Source organism: Macaca mulatta, chromosome 8, assembly GCF_049350105.2.
Source record: "Macaca mulatta isolate MMU2019108-1 chromosome 8, T2T-MMU8v2.0, whole genome shotgun sequence".
NCBI classification, from domain to species: domain Eukaryota; kingdom Metazoa; phylum Chordata; class Mammalia; order Primates; family Cercopithecidae; genus Macaca; species Macaca mulatta.
The window spans coordinates 79,579,934-79,600,997 of record NC_133413.1 but is presented as its reverse complement, the minus strand read 5'-3'; the positions used below and the strand labels follow the sequence as shown (position 1 = coordinate 79,600,997).

At 37.9% G+C, this 21,064-nt stretch overlaps 1 long non-coding RNA gene across 1 annotated transcript in view; it reads left to right on the top strand.

Moving 5' to 3' along the window:
• The window catches only part of LOC144330540 (uncharacterized), a 184,583-nt gene extending 166,802 nt beyond the window's left edge, over positions 1-17,781 (top strand). Inside the window, exons 4-5 of the long non-coding RNA XR_013396836.1 lie at positions 4,848-4,956; positions 16,036-17,781. This is a non-coding gene — a long non-coding RNA (uncharacterized LOC144330540). The remainder of the gene's footprint in view (positions 1-4,847; positions 4,957-16,035) is intronic.
• Positions 17,782-21,064: the final 3,283 nt, after the last annotated feature.

Here is a 21,064-nt window from a genome sequence, read left to right as displayed (position 1 = left end):
TGGCGGCTGTTTGTAATCCCAGCTACTCAGAAGGCTAGGAGAATCACTTGAACCGGGGAGGCAGAGGTTTCAGTGAGCCACGATCATGCCATTACACTGCAGCCTGGGTGACAGAGTGAGACTCCATCTCAAGAAGAAGGAGAAGGAGAAGGAGAAGGAGAAGAAGAAGAAAAAAGAAAAGAAGAACTCACAATAACTTATCTCAGAAAAGAAATAAAAATATATTACTGAACATTCTTGATACATTACACTTGGCAGGGTCCAGCAAAGCCAAGGAAAATCAGATCCTATGCTTCTGGCAAGACTTCAACTCTGTCCCAATTTCCTTATTCTGTCTGCACAAACTTGTTACAGTTTACAGCATTCTTCTTCATATAACTCTGGTGCCATTCCACATGAAAGCACACATTACCTGAGAATATCAGTGTCAGAGTGGTGTGATAACATTCTCTGCAACCTCTCATTTGTAACTTCTGCCACACATTGAACCCCTGAGAGTTACGTTATTATGAAGTAATTTAGGCTGGACAGTAAATTCAGTAATCTTAGTCTGTGCCACCCCATCTATCCCAACAAACATATAGTTAAATAAAAATGGTGTGATTATGAACACAGCTTCAAGAAAAGTCTCAAGATCCCCTGCCATCCAATTGTAGTTCCTAAGCGGCCCCTTTCAGCCCATCATAGAATTTCTGAACAACCGTTGGTCCTTGATTTGGTACTGAGCCTATATTTAGGGTGTAAGGCATTCTGCTACAAGATAAAATTGGATCTTCTAGTGAATACTGATATTGGCTATTTTAAAACTTATTAAGATAGCATCAGATCAACTTCTTGTTCATACTCAAGGATAGGTGTTTAGAAAAAAATAACAGAGAAATAATTTTTTGGAAGACATCTGTCTTAGTCTGTTTTGTGCTACTCCAACAAAAATACCTGAGACTGGGTAATTTATAAAGAACAGAAATTGATTTCTCACCATTCTGGAATTTGGAAAGTCCAAAATCAAGGCACCAGAATTTGGTTTAGTGAGGGCCTTCTTGCTACCTCCTCACATGGAAGAAGGCAGAAGGGCAATCTAGCCAAATGTTGTGTGAAGCCTCTTTTAAAAGGCCCTTAATCCCCAAATGAGGGAGCAGACCTCTTGGCTTAAACATCTCTGAAAGGCTTCACCTCCTAATACTATTATATTGGCAACACCTGAATTTTGAAGCGACTATATTCAAACCATAGATGCACCGTTCCTTTTTCTTTCAATAGGAAGTCTGATGCAGGGACTAATATGCATTCATTGTATTTATTATAATCTGTGAATCATCTATTATTGCATTTCATTTCTTTGTTTCACGATAAGAATAATATAAAAGCCTAGCATATCAGTGTATATATTACTACACATAGTTAATTTTCCAGTTCATGCAGGACTCATCAGAAAACCTAAAAACAACCCTGTACAAATCATCAGGAGAATAAATGGTTTCAAAACCTTTACATTTTAACGGACAGCAGGAACACACCCTTGCTTCAAAATACCAATTTCCAACTTCTGATAGAGATTAAGATCTCTGAGCTGTCAATGACAATTAGAGGGAGAAAAAGAAGCTGAAGTGTATGACTGTCAAAAGGAGAAGATTAACTCAGGTTCATAAGTTTACTCTAGTTTGCACAGAAAGATCAAATGACGAGGCCCCTAGCCATTCTAAGCAACAAGTAAAATATAATATGATTGGTCTTTTGTTGTGAAGGCAAACAGATCCAATCACTTCTACAGAGCAAGTACACAAGTAGGGTCCATGAGGATAAACAGTACTGGGTTACATTCGCTGGGCCTGTGGAAGGTTCCCTACGCTGTTTTTCACAAAAGCACTAGGATGCTTGCATGGTTCAATTCTTGTCTTTCCTAGCACTTTGTAATTTGTAATTAAATGCAAACTTTTGTTAGTTTTTCCTTCTCTGTCCCTCTGCTGACAGTGGTGTTTCATTCATCTTTGCAAAGGTAATACTCTCCATGGAGTCATTTGTCTGTTTTTTGTTCGTTTCTTTCTTTTTTTTTTGAGACAAAGTCTCACTCTGTCACCAGGCTGGAGTGCAGTTGTCCAATCTCGGCTCACCGCAACCTCCACCTCCCAGTTTCAAGTGGTTCTCCTGCCTCAGCTTCCCGAGTAGCTGGGACTACAGGCGCCCGCCACCATGCCCAGCTAATTTTTGTATTTTTAGTAGAGACGGGGTTTCACCATGTTGGCCAGGATGGTCTTGATCTCTTGACCTTGTGCTCTATCCGCCTTGGCCTCCCAAAGTGCCGGGATTACAGGCGTGAACCACTGTGCCCAGCCAGAGTCATGTGTATTTAAAGGAACGAATGAAAAATCTAAGCTTTCAGTAACAATAGCCTCGACAATGAAACTGTAACTCTTTCCCTTTCAGAGACAATTGTGTTATTGCTTCTAAAATGCTGATAGCTACTATTTATTAAGACAGAAGTTTAAATTTTGCTTTATCTTATTTTGTCCCCATGACCAACCTATGTGACAGATGTAATATTTTGAAAATTTTACTAATAAACCAAAGTTACCAATTATAGAACTCTCTAATTAGATATTCTATAATAATCAAATTGGGCATCATTTTTAAACTCTTCAATTTTGGATTCAAGTAATAATTGACCAGGCTCAGTGGATCATTCCTGTATTCCAGTGCTTTGGGAGGCTGTGGCAGGATTACTTGAGGCCATGAGTTTGAGACCAGCCTGGGCAACACAGAGAGACCCCATCTCTACAAAAAGTAAATGTTAGCCAGCTGTGACGGCATGCACCTGTAGTCCTAGCTACTCAAAAGGCTGAGTTGGGAAGATCGCTTGAGCCTAAGAGTCCAAGGCTGCAGTGAGCTATGGACATGCCACTACACTCCAGCCTGGGTGACAAAGCGAGACCTTGTCTCTAAAAAAAAAAAAAATTGTTGGCTCCATTCCTCACTAGCATGACCTCGAATATCATGCTAGAGAGCATAATCCCCTATACTTCATTTTTCTCATCTATAAAATATGGAAAGAAAGTGCCTACCTCATCAGTGTTTTATGAACTAAAATAAATAATGCATATAAAACACTTAAAAGCCTGTGCCTGGCACAGGCACAAGGTAAAATGCCAGTATGTGGAATTACTCTCTATTTCATATCCACATTTTCCGAACTGAAAACAACTTTCCATTTTGCCTTATGTTAGTTTTTTCCCCTTTTTGATTACTTACCCAGGAGAGGATTCCTTACTCATCAATGCGTTGTGTGTGGCTAGAAGGGCTGAATACCATACTTGTGAAAAAACACAAAGAATTATGCTCTCAGCATTGACCAGATCAGGAAAAACAAAAAGAATTATGCTCAACCATACAAGAACCTGAAAAGGAGGGCCTGGAAAGCATGGTCACGTTGAGCCTTTACAGAGGAATTCATCCAACCCTTCCTCATTCTTGAAATTGAGGTGGACCATCTGAGACCATTCAGCTCTCTTCGTTTTCAGAAATAAGCTGTTCCATTGTACACAGTTAGAGAAATAAAAGACAGCTGTCAAATAATATCTCATATCAAATAACAAGATGCACAATGATCACAAAAGAAGAACAATTAGCCTTTGTCCGAAATCTACAGGTTGCCACTACAGATTGAGCTGGCTCTACAGGCTCATGGATTCAGAAAGATTAGTTCATTGTTTAGGTCTCTTGTTGTCATAAAAGCACCTGGTAATGTCAGCATTTTTCAAAAATGTTATGAAATACTTGGCTGGTTTCTTTGTGGATCAATGAGCAGTCTGGCTCACACAGAAAAAAAGCATCACTTTGTGATGAGGAAGTGCATTCTGGGTTGGGTTTGGCATGACTTTAGGCTTAAACCCAACCATCTCTGAAAACGTCAAATTTTATTCTTGCAAAAAAGCAAATGTCTGTCGGCAAAAGAGGGGTTATAATAAGAAGACAGAGAGGAAGGAAAGCTTGGGAAAGAGATGTCATATTATGAGCTGCCTTAATGCAATAAATGGCCGGGTGTTCTGTGGCCTGCATTCCTTTGACAAGGCCTGCTCAGACATCCCATGACCTAGATTCATTCTTTTTATGTTGATGTCATCTTAACCAGAAGCCAGATCTTGATTTGCTCTATAAAATATATCCGGCTTGAGTTGTTTCTGCCAGGAACCACAGTTTCCATTTTGTTTTTGAACTCAGTGGATCTCTGATTGTATTTTCTTTTCTAGGACTATCCCAATTTGACAAATCATGAATTCTCATTTGTGGTTTTTACCAAAAAGAGTGTTTGAACAGTTCAGTTCATCTGTCTATGAAGTTATGATCAATCAATTTTCAAACTTGCCAGCGATTTATATGCTTTTTGAAATCGTATGTAGCCTAGTACCATACGGAAAGAACCATGTCTGTCTGTATATGAGAATATTTAATCCTTTGCCTTTATTTGAGGTATTTTAAATGCTCTTTGTAAACCCACATTTGGGAAAATAAATAGCATAGATGCTGCCTTTAACAGAGCACTTACTCCCACATTCAAAATACCTTTTAGAGAACACTCTATTAAATGAAACAAGGCTTACACTCTTTTGACATTTGCAGAAAGGCTATTACAGCATGTGAAGTTCCCTTGGTATTCCTAGACAATTAATCTTAATTACTTTTACCAGTTAAGAAGATCATCTGTAAGGACATTTGATTTAAAGGAGTCACAGTTCCTCTGGTGTTCATTTTTATTGGGTAAAACATGTAGATATTGCTTCTTGGTCAAATATGGTGTCCCCGTGACTTACAATTAAACTGATGATTTCTCTTTGTCTTCCTTTGCTTTATAGAAGCCAAAATAATGCAGCTTCACTTCTGCTTAATGGATAGAAGACTATGCTATTTTTGCTGCACCCAGAGATAAATTTATTGGTTTTGGAGTACCTTCACTGATGCCAGGTCTCATAACTTCAAAAAAATATTACTAAGTTAAAGCGAATTGAAGCAATGAAAGTCAGAGTAAGGCGGGAGGTTCGAAGTTGCAAGCAATTTACTTTCTCTAAATGTGACTGTTCATTTGTTTTAGAAAAAGCTACCCAAACCAGCACTTTAAATATTCAAACACAGACTTCAAACATGCACCTTTTAATGGGAAGGTGGAGAGATCATTATTAACCTGAATGCAGATATCTTAGAATGAGATGTTTGGTGCTCTCTTTAGTAATAAAAATATTTGTAGGTAAGCTTGGGAAACACAGCGAGACCTAGTTTCTACTGAAAAAAAAAAAAAAACCAGAAAACAAAAAGAAAAGAAGAAATTACCTGGGCATGGTGGCATGCACCCACAGTCCCAGCTACTCAGGAGACTGAGGGAGGACGCTCCCTTGAGCCCAGAATTTCAAAGCTGTAGTGAGCTACAATTGCCCCACTGCATTCCAGCCCAGGAGACAGAGCAAGACCGTGTCTCAGAAAATATATACATATATAGTAGGTAGTTTAGAGATGACCATATCATAGAACATAGAGTGATTTTGCTTTTTGATGTACAAGGGTGGAGTGTAAAGGATGGGAATAAAAAATGTTTCCTGAGTTGGATTTAAACCCATAGATCTCAGGTATGACTGCAGACTGTGTTACCAAAGTGAACTGGGGTCAACCTGCCTGGCACAGCAAAACTAAACCCTGATATCAGGACTGCCATGACAGAAGGCGAGGCATTTATCGCAGGGCACCAAGCAAGGAGAATTAGGCAGTTTATTCTTAAGAGCTGATCTGAATGGCTTACAGGTAAGGGCTTTTTAAGGGAGTGGAGGTAGAGGTTACAGGCAAAGTCATACATCAACACATGGAGGCTGCATGTTGGTTTGACCTCTTGAAGTGGGAGCCCGCAGGCCAGAAGTAGACTCAAAGATTTTCTGATTTGCAATTGGATAAGGAAGTGAAGCTTTGTCTAAAAATTGGGGATAACAGAAAAAAATGTTAGCTCTGGCTGGTGGGCATGACCTCCTCCAGGCCCCTTAGAAAGAAATCTAGAACAAAGAACGGTGATCAGAGTTCTGTCCTCAGTTTCCCCCTCATCTGAGGTCTGTGTGCCAGTGGATCTCTTCAGTGGGGAATCCAGGTTCTCAAAGACAATTCAGGGACATATGTTAAGATGTTACCTTTAGTTTCTACAGGAGAACCAAACATCTTGTGACCTTAACTTCCTTGGCTATTGTTTTAAGCTATTGTTACCTTTTAGCTTATTAAGTTGCTCATTTACTTCTCAGGTCCAGCTAGGTGCCTGGAATTTCACTTAGAGGAACCCAAGATTTTTCTTTATTTCCATGCTTGGGGGTCCCACAGGCCCCTAAGAGGGGTTCCTGTTCTGTCTCAATTAGAATCACTTGGGAGCTTATAAAATACATCCAAGCCCATGCAGCACCTCTGGAGGTTCTGAACCCTTGGGTCGGATAGGTGTGAACGTCTGGAAGTCCAGATACTAAAGGACTTGGGATGGCCAGTCTGAAGAAGTGCTGCCAGACTAAGGGAACTGCGGTCCGAGTTTCCCACTTGGATCTCCAGTGCACCTGTGAACTGGCACATGAAGTAAGAGCCAACACCAAATTTCAACTAACCCCTCACCCACCTATCCACACAAACTCCAAACCAATACCAGCTTCAGGGAGTAAAGTGGCAAAGCTTTTAAACCTAAAGTGACCCCAAGCTGGGGGAATGAAGGAGTATTCCATTGGACAAAAGCCGAAATGATAATATTAAGATGAGACTATTTAATCATGTAAATGAGTCTGTTCTTGTGACTGAAAGGAATCAGAAAGGTCAAGGCCCTGTCTGAAGTTTCATCTAGGAGAGAGTTGGATCATTAGGTTGTGAGGTCTTCGACCAGAGTTATTTATTCGTGCCTTTTTCCATTGCACATAGAGGAAGAATGTTTGTTCTCATTTCAGTATTCAACAGGACTTCTGTAAGGATCAACTAGATAGCTGTAGAATCTGAGAAATGATGCTATTGTCTCACAAAGCAAGGAAAACCCAACCATATTAGGTTCTGATGTTTAGCCCAGTGTATTATTTAACAACACTTTAAGGAAATTCCTGAGTGAGAGTAGAGACAGTGGAAACCAAAAGAAGCCTTAGGCACTGGGGAAAGTACCGATGGAAGCCATGATAAGAAACAGATACCGAGGGTCAAAAAACTCTAAAAATTTAACCAACTAAGGGAATAAATGTGATGGTTGACCAAAGACAAGATGCTTGTGCTCTGGTCCTCTTTCCTGTTGTTTAGAGGATTCTGGCTGGGGATGGGGATGTGGGGAAATGTGTGGGGAGGGGTCAGGGTCATTTTCCATAGATGTATATTCAGTGATATTGTCATTTTCGTTCAAAAACTATCTATTACAGTCTATAAATTTGAAATATACATAAGTTCATATTCAGTTTTGTTTTTAAGAAAAATAACTTGCCTTTGATTTGAAGCATGAAAAAACTAATATAATTTTTCTTTTCTAACATTTGTAGTTTAGGATAGTTTATTTTGATTTTCATTTCTGTCCCCATTGTAGCTACTCAGAAGGTCTTTAGGATGTCTAGGCTGGAGAAAAAGTAACCTTTATAAAATGGGATGGAATCAATAGTAATGTCATAGATAATTTCAAATGCTGGATTAATTTTTTAAGGTTGATTTATAACCAGAAAAAAAATCTAGAGAAACCCAGGAAATCAGGGTCTTTACCTCACTCAAACACTTTCCATTTTCTTAAGAATGGGGAAAGATGATATGTGTGGGTCCAGAGACAGCAAATGTAATGAGACAAGAGTGGTTTTCCTGTCCAAGGATGCAAACCTCTCCCAGTCTTTTGTAATAACATAGTAAATTATGGTTTTTAGGGAGCAATGAATGAGTGGTAGCAGAGGAAACTCCTGAAGCATGTAGTAATAGCATTGGAACAAGAAAATTGAATGGCAGCAGACAGTTTTGTTACAACACTCCCCCCACCACACACACCATAAAGAAGAATCTGTTTCAAGAAACTTTTTGTTTCTGGAATTTGAAATATTTCCTCCTAATCCCCAGGGAATCCACATTATTATTACTGTATTAACATCGTTTACATTCATGATTTTTTTTTTTTTGCCCTCCTTGAAGCTCAAGGGGATTTAATAACCTTAAATTAGCCAAAACTAATAATCCAAAATGCCAACATGAAGACATGGTAACTCTGCTGTTCCAAGTTCCTGAGGAAATATATATCCCTGGGCCATTAAATTTCCTTTACTCTTGAGGTTTGAAGGGGCTATGGAAAATTGCAAGGTTTTGCAATTCTTTACAGTTCTGGTTCTAACAATATCTGTAGTCCCCATCTTGCAGTTTTGTTTTTTTTTTTAATCAACATTGAGACTTTGCATAGAAAACTATCTTCACTTCTTCACTTCCAGATTCTTACAGACCTCCTCAGGGGAGTGAAGCCAGTAATTATCTACTTCATAGATAAATGAGGAATGTTCTTATCTCTTCCCACTGGATAGCTGATAGAGATGCTTGAGGTACTGGTGTTACAGAAAACTAGAGCTGGTCAGTAGTTAAAATGGTAAAAATAGATTTTATTCAGGAACAACTGCAATAGAGGAAAATAGACCTTAGTAAAAACTCAGCTCAATATTACAAAGATAACAAGGACCACTGGAGATTTATAACCAAAGAATAGGTTGTGAGGGGAGGATGTTCAGCGGATAATAAAATTATTAAGAGGTGACATCAAGGGCAGAGGGAATTCTTGCTAAACTTAGTTAACAGAATTTTTGCTAAAGGAAGGTCAGAGTGATCAGATATCATTGGGGGATGGTGAGAAATGAAGAATTTGATATTGAGGGGGTAGCAGATATCAAGGGTAGGAGATACTCTAAACTGACTTAGCAGGATTCTTGCTAAAACTGAGTGATGTAGGCCCAACAGGCCCAATAGGATTGACACTGAAGCCCACGGTCCAGGCCCAGTTGAGAAGAAGGCTCAGAGGAGCTGACTGAAGTTTGATTAAGGAGAAAGACTTTGCCTGTGGGAAGAAAACAGACAGGAGTCAGGGAATCTGGATGTTAGTCCTCTCCATGTGGGGGCTAGGAGAAGACTCCCAGCCATATGATTCCAGTTCTTCCCCTGTCATTCTTATTATGGGTGAAAATGACCAAATTGGATAAAAAGGATGGGATGGATTAAATATCCATTCAATTTTCCAGTGATTCTGATGGTTGCTCAAGCCAACTAAAGTACCTCTAGGATATTTGATATATCTCCTCTGCCCCCTCACTCCTGCCCCATGACAGGCCTCTTTCTATGAAATTTCTCCAGTTATCAGAGACCTCCTATTTTACCCATCTGGCAAACCTACTCAGCAAGAAATTTCACCAACACTTTGATCTACTCAGGGAAGTACTAGAGAAGAAACTTCTGTCAAGGGAAGTAGTCATAAACTTGATTCAGCTTTCTGGGAAATAAACTGTTCTCCAATCTGGCTTTGCCTAACTTTTTATTCCAACCTCATCCTTTGACTGTTTCTCAAACTGGTCAGAGTTGGTAGGAAATAACAAGTATGATTAATGAGTACTCCTTAAAACCAAAAATAACAAGAGAAGATTTTTGCTAATGTTCTTTCCTCTTGTTGTGCTCCTCTTGCCAAGGATGAAACCCATGAACAGTCCTTTGGCAAATGCATGGTGTCAATTGAAAACGGAGCTGGTTTGAAGCATCTACCCAACAGAGCAAATCTACCATCACCTTAAAACAGCACCAACAGACGTGCCTTTCTGTACTGACAAGCCAGCCTTATTATCTTTATATATGTAGGAAAAGCTTGCTATCAATACATAGAAGTCTAAGAAATACGGAGAGAATTCAAGATTCCATTGGAATCTATTATTATTGAATAAAATCTCAAATCTAGATTTTTTTTACATTAAGTGAAGAAACACATTTAACTACCCACCAGGTTAATGTAATATATATTACTTGCATGTCTTAAAATTTCTCTAGGAGCATAAGGTAAAAATTTATTTTGAAAATTCTAATTTGCATTGCTAATTTTTCAAAAGATGTATATTTTGTTAACACTACCGATGTTAACGATGAAAATGTTTATTTAATGCTGTAAAAGAGCACTCAAGAAAATGCCTAATTTCTAGGAAGAAATGGGTTCTAAAAATAAAATCAAATGTATGCCTAAGATCTTTTTGAATTAGGTTATTAAAGTGGTACAGTATATTTTGTCCCAAATATCTTTGATGATTTCCAATCGGTGATTACATCTTTGCTTCTTCTGTTTCTATTTGTGAAAAATGCAGAAACGAGTTATAACCAAGACAAAGAAATTTCAAATGCAACAGAGAAACTCCATAGGAGGTCTTTTGGGCATAACTTAGCCTTAAACTGTGCCACCCAGATCAGTAAGGCATCTCTGTTATTCTGAAATTTGTGTGCTTGGAAACTTCAAGAAAAAAAAAAGCTTTTTATTTCTGGGGTTGAGACTGTTAACAGGAAACAAGAGTTCAGCTACTAGAAAAGCACTTTTTTTTTCTGACACAAATTTTGCCTTTGTGCCTTGATTGACAGCCATCCCACTGTCTATAAACAATCTACGAGTTACCCCAAATCACCATTCAGTTCCTGCCTCCAACATTTAAACATCGAGTGGTTTTGCGCTCAATAAAATTCCTTTTCATTTCGCCCTAGGTTGCCATGTCTCTTCAAACAGAGACAGAAAAGCCGTGGTCTGTGTCAGACGGATTTTAATTTTCAGTCCTCATCCATTTGGGGGAACTAGACACAGGCAAACAGACTCTAGCCCAAAGCCTAGCAACCTGTAGTTTAAACAGCCAATGCATATGAGTCCCGGGATGGGGGCCTGGACCTGTTCACACATGAATAAAGAAGATTAAGATTTCCTTTCAAAGACGTGAAACCTTTTTGACAGCCAGTGTCAACAGCACTGTCTGCCTTCAATGTGAACCAGTCTTCTAGCACAGATTCCCACAGGGAGGTCCTGCTGATTAGCATGCTCGACACCACCCTTCCATGTCGGTATTTAATTGAAGAGTAAGGGTGTAAAATTTTGCAAACTCTTACTTGTCCACAAAGAAAGGGTAACTTACAGGAATTGTTGAAAGAAAATACCAGTGAACATGAACACCTACGGGGAGCATTTAAAAAGTGGAAGCACCGAGCAGGGGAATGAGGAACAGTGGTGATTTCTATTATCTAATTGCAGAGAAGTTAACAAAAAGTTTCCTAATCAAAATACATGTTTTGAAGTCATAAAAAATCAGCTCCTACTCTTAGAGGGGGGAAAAAAAAGTATAACTTTCTTCTCAAATCATGTTTTAAAATTGTGTTAAAGAATAAGCATTTATTCTGAAAACATTTGGCAAATAAATACAATTTCCTTTGCAGTTCAGGGGGCAGTCTTTATTGATAAATATTTTTTAAAATTTAAATATGACTTTTTTGCACATAAGCATTTGATAATTTTAAATGAAATGGACTAGGCCTCTATTAAATAGTGAGTTCCGTATCACATTGCATGTCCTTAGGAAGAGCCAAAAAGCGGGAAAAAGTTATGTCTACACATGCCAGCCTCAGCAACTTAATTATCTCACTTCAATTACAAGTTCAAACACTTATACAAGTTAAAATATAGACCACGTCTGCTTTGAAATGATACGCAACTATTAAATTACATGCACTGAATCACTTTGGGATGAGTTAGAATACCTATTTACAAGAGCATAGCTGTTTTTTATTATGTGACAAATGTTTATGCAATCTGATGTCAACTGTTTATTCTTCAAACCTAGAAAAGAATGTGAAGCAAAATGTGCTACCTGCATATGTAGATTCCACGTTTCCTCACCAATGACACATATACCATACATCTTGAGTTGCTTTTCCGGTGGTGGTTAAAGGTTTGCACTGATCTCTCCATTTTTATTCATTTACTAAATATTTATTCGCTGGCACCTTCTTTTTCCAGGGATTTGAGTAGAGGGTGGGGACGGAGGCTGTGCTGTCCTGGAGCCGGCTCCCACAGGCTTGCAAAGCCAATTGTTCACATCTCTTCCCAACTCTAGCTGTGTTCGGTGCCATCGCAGCTACCAGTGTCATCGATTGGTAACTTGAATCAGCTATGTTGGGAGTATTGACACTACAGAAATCAACTACTACAAATCAGGGCTTTTTAAAATAATCAGTTGTTAAACATGTATTAGCATCTCACTGGGTAGAGAGGCGAGTGAGAAAGGTTTCTCTCTTCTTCCGTCCTACGGCCAGGTGTTGCCTCTTTAACTTTGCAAAGAGTGTATTCAGAAACAGTGGTGAATTTGTGGCAATACAGCAGGAAGAAACTACAGAGAGATTGAGTCTAAAGTTTTGCTCTCTGGGATTTGGGCAGAACTGGTATAAGGCCAGAATGTCTGTAAATCAGTATCAGAGCTGGATAAGATGGCAGGAACTGGGGATCAAATCAAGGTTTGGACTCCTCAAGGCCAGGATGAGGCTTAAGCCAGAGTGAATTCTCAAGTAGGAGACAACCATGGGGAAAGAGAAAGAACACCAGGTCTGAGCTATCCAAGATAAGGTGGCCTGAAAAGCTAAATACCTAAGCCTGTCTTAGGTCAATGCTCTCTGATCATTTTCATACCTAACATACTTTGGCTGCCAATTAACTAACTTCTATCCTTTTCCTGATAGCAAGGAGTGCTCTAGAGCAGTGGCTCTCAAATCTTACTATGTAAGTCTTGTTATTAATAAAATGCAGGTGGCAGGGTCTTGGCCCCAGAGCCTTTGATTTAGTGGGTCTGGAGTGGGGCCCAGGGAATTTATATTCCTAACAAGCTATTAGGTAATTATGATGCCCCTGGTTAAGGGATGACACTTTGAGAACCTCTGCTCTAGGACTGGATCAAACATCTCAGCTTCACTTATTTCAGAAGAGCAATTAACTTTGCACCACATGGCATGATAACAGTCTTTCATTTATGCATCAATGTCTGTAAAAACCCTCCCTGGCTACGTGGGAGAATAAGGAATAGTTAACTGTTGTACACTAAGAGGATCCTTCATCATCACCATTTGGTCTTTGTGGGAAGATGCTATTTTGGGATACATCTGCACAATTATTTGAACTTGACAGCCTCAGATAATTGCCTAGAACAAATAAGCGTTTATGTGCTATGTGAAATACTTTATATACACACACAAAATACTTTATTGTAAGAGCAGTCATCACAAACTACATTCTTGTGCATGAGTATTGCTGTCATTGTCTAGAAAAAGGGAACCACATACACATTCAACAAATCAGCCATCGCTTTCTTCAGTTAGCCTCCCAGAGTTGCATTTTTTTTTAGGAGGCAAGCTCTTGCTCTGTCACCCAGGCTGGAAGGCAGTGCCATCAGACCATAGTAGCTTACTGAAGCCTTGAACTCCAGGGCTCAAGCAGTACTCCTGTCTCAGCCTCCTGAGTGGCTAGGGCTTTTTTTTTTCCACTTTAGTAGAGACAGGGTCTCACTATCCAGAGCTATATTTCGATGCCAGCCATGGGAGCATAATAGCAATCAGCTGTAGTCATAGTCACTGCAACATAGATCATTTAAAAAGTATATTGATAACTAAAAAAATAATTAGTAAATAACTCATTTTATGACCTGGAAAGTGCAATTTAACATGATTATGCAAAAGGACAAACAGGCTAACCTCTGTTAATGTGCTCTTATACCTTTCCCCCACCTCACTCCTCACTGGATTCTAGCCAGTTCAGCTCAGTGGTCACAGAATTGGGTCTCAGACAAGTGAGGCCTCATTTGTAATAGGGAACTATCAATGTTGTTCAATTAAGTGGCTATCACTAGGGCCCCATTATCAAAATAGCAGCCTCATAGCCTATCATGCCACCATTAAAGCTGATTCTTTTGGAGCTTCACGATGTATTCATCTTAGAAGTAGTCTCCCCCTTTAGATGTGAATGAATGACTTCTGGGAACTCTCAGCTTGAAGTGGGATATTAGCTCAAAGGCAAACATAACCTGCCTCATAAAGCTAGCACTTCCTGTACAGACAAAGAGTCTTTACACTTCTATCAACTTGTGCCAAAGAATCACCCATTATTAACCACAATTATTTCTAAAAGTCAATACATTTTAAGTTTATTGCAAAAAAGAAAACAAGTCATATGTAATACTAAAAAAAGAAATCTGACATTTTTGCTGATTTTTTTAAACTCTGAATGTACGGGATATTATGAAAAATTCAGCAAGTAAACTAAACAAAAAAATGAGAGGGAACACTATTAACTAGAAATAAACAAGGCCAGAGAAGGATAATTGGGATTACAATAATCAACAATGACAACATCAGAGAACTTCCTCCTAAGTTAGATTGTATACAATATTGACACAGAATCTTTATAAATGTCTATGTAACAGATGCTGCTTAAGAAATATTTAGAGTCCGAACCTGGTGTGCTATTCTACACATATTTTGCTGCATTTACTATCAGCATAAAATACATGATAAAATATTTTACAGCCTCAGTTTTACTGGGATTCATTTTAATTTAGGGTAACTTGAGAAAATTAAAACAAGCAGCTATTTATGTTATGAACATGTTGTATAGAATTTCATGAATGAAATTTTAATTGATAACACATTTTTCATCCAATTCACATCATTTCATATGTTTCACAAATAGAAGTCAACTCATATTCTAATTTACTGAAATAAATATGTCTAGACACTGAAAGATTTTAAGGAAACATACAAAGATAAGTATGGCAGATACACAAACACTCTGAAATTGATTCTATTCTCTCAGATTTCAGTTATTTATAGGAGCTCATTTTCAGGCTGAAGAGTGGGATCTGGTAGCAGTCAGGGACTTGTCATTTTAAAATATAATTTCTACCACAAATAAAAGCCCTTTTTATCCATTTCAAAATTTGTTCTAGTGAATTCAAATCAACTTAGAGAGCCATGGGTATTGTTTCCACAATTCACATAACCTTATAAAACATGACTCCTTCAATGTGGTTCATGAATGGCCTCTCACTTGTGGTTCTGAGAGAAGTCATAATAATCAGAAGCAAAGAAGGTGTTTTGTTCCATCTCAAAGTTGAGGCTCACATGGCTAAACACCTTACTTCTCACTTTGGAGATTTTCTTTTTCTCCAGACAGCATATCGGTTCTTTCCATAAAATCTGGGAGCTCGGCTGGGCGCGGTGGCTCAAGCCTGTAATCCCAGCACTTTGGGAGGCCGAGACGGATGGATCACTAGGTCAGGAGATTGAGACCATCCTGGCTAACACGGTGAAACCCCGTCTCTACTAAAAAATACAAAAAACTAGCCGTGCGAGGTGGCAGGCGCCTGTAGTCCCAGCTACTCGGGAGGCTGAGGCAGGAGAATGGCGTGAACCCGGGAGGCGGAGCTTGCAGTGAGCTGAGATCCGGCCAGTGCACTCCAGCCTGGGCGACAGAGCGAGACTCCGTCTCAAAAAAAAAAAAAAAAAAAAAAAAATCTGGGAGCTCTGTCTCTCCAGCTCTGTGTCCTTCCTTATCTGCACTTGGGGTTGGGTGGGGACCCGGGCTGAAGGTGGTATATGTGTAAATGGTCTACTCCAGATTGCTGAAGAGAGTTGCTCAACTTACAGAATTTTTGCAAACTGGCTCTTAAAGACAGCCATTTCAAAATTTGAATTATAAAAACATAAAAGTAAATGAATCATACACTAAAAAGTACACGAATTATATAGTATACATTATTTACTAAAAGTAAAATGAATTATATATTCATCATATAAAGTGAATTATATACTAAAGATAACAAACCCATAAAACATCACTTTCTACTTGGTTTTCTTCATTTTCCTATTGCCTATGCATTAAGTTCCAGGGTACCATTACAGCTTTTGAAGCTGAAGTAAGACTGTTTTTTCTAAGTTGGGTGACTATTGGTGATTTCTTTCTTACACAGCATTTATTCCTTTCTTCCGATTTTTCAGGGGTGTCGTCTTTACCTTCCATCATATAATATATTTAAGACAACTTTTCTTAGCTTTAAATGAGTTGATAAGAGGAACAAGAAGAAAGCCAAGGACTCCATTTTCAGGATTAAAAGTAGTTTTTGTCTTTCTCTTCCAAACGCTAGCAGTAGAAGCATTTGAGTTCTGCAGAGATTACTGAAGTGGTTCAAGTGTGGGCAGTCAAGACACTCAGTCCACCATACTCAACCCCAACTCAACCCCAACTCAACCTCAACTCTCAGTATGGCAGAGAGGTGGAGAACTCAGAGCTATAAGTTTCGGGAATTCTCAAAACCTCAGACCAAATGCACCTCTGTTTTACCACCTGTTAAAGTATATCCTCGTCTGCCTCACTGCACATAAGTATACAACACTGCAGATTGTGTTTAACTTCATTTGCAAATAAATTTAATGCATTTTGTATCCAACATTTCTACTAGGAAATAGTATTAGTCTATCCCCAAACTAAAAGTCATTGCAAAAATGTATTTCACTCAAGAAAAATAATGATAATTCTTCAAACACCTTTAGATGTCATTCAACAATCACACCCAATGGGTAAAATTTAGAGTTCAACATTTAGCTTGCATTTCTTCCTAACCAAACATCTCAAGTTCAAAACATAAAGCAGATTGTTTTGCGCATTTGTTATCATTACCACATCAATGGTCACCTACACTTCCTGAGCTCCAAATAGAGCTCTCAGAGAAGCATTGTATATTTGTCAATATCCTGGAGTTTCAAAACTCCCAAGTGTTGCCACCATTTGACCTGAAATTTCCTCTCTACTCAGATTCCTGCTTCTAAACACAAAACAAACAAACCTTTACTTAATTTAGCCCATGTGTGAACTTTTAGGGTCATTTGTTTCACATCCAGAAAGACTTTAAGTCTCTTTGCTAAATTTTGATTTACCTAAGGCCGGTAGCCTGAATTCAACTTTAGCAATCCCAGGGCTCAGTAGATTTGCCCTGTAGATTCTGTAATTGGATATTTATGTTCCATGCATTTCTTCTTTCAGAGCATAACAGAAGTATAGGGATAACACCTTAGTTGAATGTTGTCCCTAAAATAGCTTCTCATTTGTAGCACTCATAGGAACCTGAAATTATTCACATTCAGCTGACATTTCCATTAGGTGGGATGCTGCCTGCTAATTCACATTTGCCTGGGATTGGTCCTCAGAGTTCAGATTTAATTTTGATAACATAAACTCTATCCTTTAATAAATAATAAGCAGTAAAAATTAAAACTATTGTTATTGGGCATTTTGAATGAAAAAAATCAGTATGATATATTAGTTTCAAGAGTTCCTCAATATCTTAACCTATATTGCCTTTGGAAAGAAGCAATCCTTAGATAAAAAATAAAATACTTTAAAATTTCTCTCCTTTTCATTAGCGCATAAGACTGGATGGGTATTGTCACTCTTGCCACTGACTCAGTGACATGTCAGAAACAATGAAGTCTTAAATATATTGCTCAAAATTTCAGCTGCCTATATATAGCATAAAATTAATTGCATTTAGAAAATAAAGTTCTGTTCCCATAGCAATTTTCAAGTAGATCTTAAATGTTCTCTACACAGAAAGATTAGTATGTGAGGTAATAGATACTATAATTAGTTTGATTTAATCATTTCACAGTGTATAAAAGTATCAAAGCAACATGTATGTCGTAAATATATAGACTTAAAAATTTTTCAATTATACCTTAATAAAGCTGAAAAAAATAAATCAACTTAAAATTTTAAAATTAAAAAAAAGTCAAAGTTTTGCCTACTATCACATTTGAATAACCTGTGCGTTACTTTATTTAGGTAAGTGATCAACATTTTATTCATTCAACAAATATAAACAGAAGCCAACATGTGACAGATATGTGAAATATATCAAGTAGGATCAGAAGCTACAAAGGAAACTTGTATTCTTTGCACCTGTTTATCTCAAATAGAGCTCTCTAATTTAATTCCATTTCATTAGAACACTACATAAGATCTTCTGAAACTGTGGGTAGTAAACTTCAAGTATAAATTAACTAAAACTTTGACAATATGGATAAATCCCTTTTATTCATGTTTCTTAGGAAAATGACATTTAAAATGGCTTTTAAAATCATCTGAAAGTAGAATTCTGCAAAAAAGAGGAAAACAGTTGAGAGATTTGAGACGAGGAACCATAGTTTTCTGGGCAGTCTAGATAGAGCAAACCACCCTAAGTCTGAGTTTTTGGTTATCTAGCCATCACCATGACTCATCGGGGCACTCCTAGCGGGGTCTCAAAGTCTTCACTCCCTGATTTGGCATAACACTATATGGGCTTCCTTCAGAACTGATAGAACTACATTGGCTTCTTAGAGACTATGTGCTTTGTCCCACCTACCTGACTTTTACGTAGAGGCTGTTAAAAAACCTTCAATAACTGGCCCAGTCTCTAAGACCCTTCTAAGAATCCTCATGCCCAGTTCTTTCTTTTTTTTTTTTTTCTTTTTTTTTCAGATGGAGTCTTGCTCTGTCGCCCAGGCTGGAGTGCAGTGGCACAATCTCAGCTCGCTGCAACCTCTGCCTCTTGGATTCAAGTGATTCTCCTGCCTCAGTCACCTGAGTAGCTGTGACTACAGGCATGCGGCACCACGCCCAGCTAATTTTTGCATTTTAATAGAGTCAGGGTCTCACCATGTTGGCTAGGCTGGTTTCGAACTCCTGGCCTCAGATGATCTGCCTGCCTCTACCTTCCAAAGTGCTGGGATTACAGGCGTGAGCCACCACACACGGCCTCATGCTCAATTTTTTCTTAAATTAATCCAAGAAAAACATCTTGATCCAGAGTAGACATCCCAGAGTGTCATTAAAAATTAGTGTCATCGGATGATAAAAATAAGCAATTTAAGAAGTATTACTTTGCAGTCCCATATTTTATAAATACCAGAAGTTGATATAGTGTCTACAAATGAATTACACCTGCGATAAAGGGCCAGGTGTGATGTGATAACACAGAGTAAACTCAAATTTTTCTATTGAAGAATCTCTGATTTTAAAAAGGGCAAACATTTCAATACAAATTCCTATAAAAAATACTAACAAAGAATCCTTTATAGTTAAGTGTGGAGACATTTGGAAGAGAAAACAGGAGTACTGCAGCAATCTAAGAAACCTGATGATACACTTCAGAGATTACATAATATTTTCCAATTCAAAATAGCCTATTTTGTTGAGGTATTTATTGGGACAAGTTTCAATAGCCCTGTCTTCAGAAACACTAAAATTATAAGCATTATATTCCAATTATAAAAATATTACGGTGTTACTAATACTTTATTAGTAACATAGGTCCACTAATACCCTTGAAACTGCCTGGAATTTATAAAAAAATAAAATACTTGATTAATCCATGGACTCAAACATTCAGAGTTTCATGATTTAAATCATAGGTATTATCATGTTTCCGGTAAAATAAAACACCCATACTCACTCTGTTGGTTGATGTATATCTGTGATTGTTTCACACCTCATTTGACAGAAATATTATGAGGTCTGAGTTGGTATTTGTGGAAAACTCTGTATATTTTTCTCATGGCAAAGAGCCAACAATAATTTTACTTGTCTACCACATTTTATGTAGTGGTGTCTTTGAAAAACACTTAACAAAATAACCTCAATGGAAGTCTAATCTTAGATGACTAACAATGAACAGATACTGTGAACAAAATGTGAGAGAGGTAGAAAGACTAAAAATACTAAGATAATTTAATATGGGGTAAGAATTAGGGACGAAGTCGAGATTATGAGGAATTGTAAAAATAGTAAAATTCTGTAGAAATGACAGGTTTGACGTCAGGGGCAGAAAAGGACCAGGAAAACAAAAGTAATTGAATTTTAACAAAATTCTGGCCAAATGTCATCAGCAAAATATAGCATATTAATAAAATGGGAAAATGCAAGGCAAAGGTGGCAGGAAAACAGATGGGTCAACTTTGGAAAGAAAGGATCTTACAATGAAGACATTTCGTGCCTTCACAAGGCAACTTGTATAGGAGTTCCAAAAGGACAGTATCCAAATATCCATCTCAGGTGGAGTGAATTCTTGTTGGGTCTTCAAAGAAGGATCTTGTCTAGAGTTCCTGACATAGACAGACCTCATGAGATACTCTTCATGAAACTCCTTTGATTTTCGTGTCTCCAAGCTTGACTGACTTACTCAAAGCATTTATTCTCTTTCTTCACTGAGTCTATTTTCATTTGCTTCGTCCTTCTATCTGAGAGAGCTGGCCTTCTCCAGATTATATGCCGTGAACATCAATCTAAGAAAGTGGCTTTTATGAGGTTTGGTACTTAAGAATTTCATAGTTAGTCCTATGATAGAATTTTATAAACACATTGAAAGAATAATTTTGATTTTAAATAGATACATGAAGTGATTTATCCACTGTCCATTTGGCTTAAAGGAATTCAAGTTTTCTGAAGTGAGGATTTGGTCGTTTGGACTGTAGTTGACCCTTCTAAATGCACTTCCTTTATAGCTAACCCAACATAATGAGGTCACATAATCTCTCCAGATCTAATAAAAAGTAATTTCTTATTTTTTACTTTCAAGTCAGACTAAAACATGTTACAGAAATTTTCTCTGAAGGGTTTCCTTACAATTGAAAGATTGACTAATTAGATACCCTCTACTTTATATTAACTATACATACACTTTCCTGAAAAAGAAATGATCACTCATTAAAATCCTGGTTATTCTTCCTCATTGTTCTCTACCTCTCTGGTTCCTTAATCTTAGGTCCTTTTTCTGCCTTCCCTGTAGATGGAATTTTAAAAGGATGCATTCTCAGCCTTTGCAGTTAACTTCGTTGTGGGAAATCTCAATTTTGGCCATGGCTTTATCTAATACTTATTTGCTCATGACTCTAATATTTACATCCAGCCAAGTTATCCCATCAGAACACCAGAGCCACATATCCAACTGCTAACTAGACAGCTTCATGTGGATATCTTACTGGCATGTCAAAC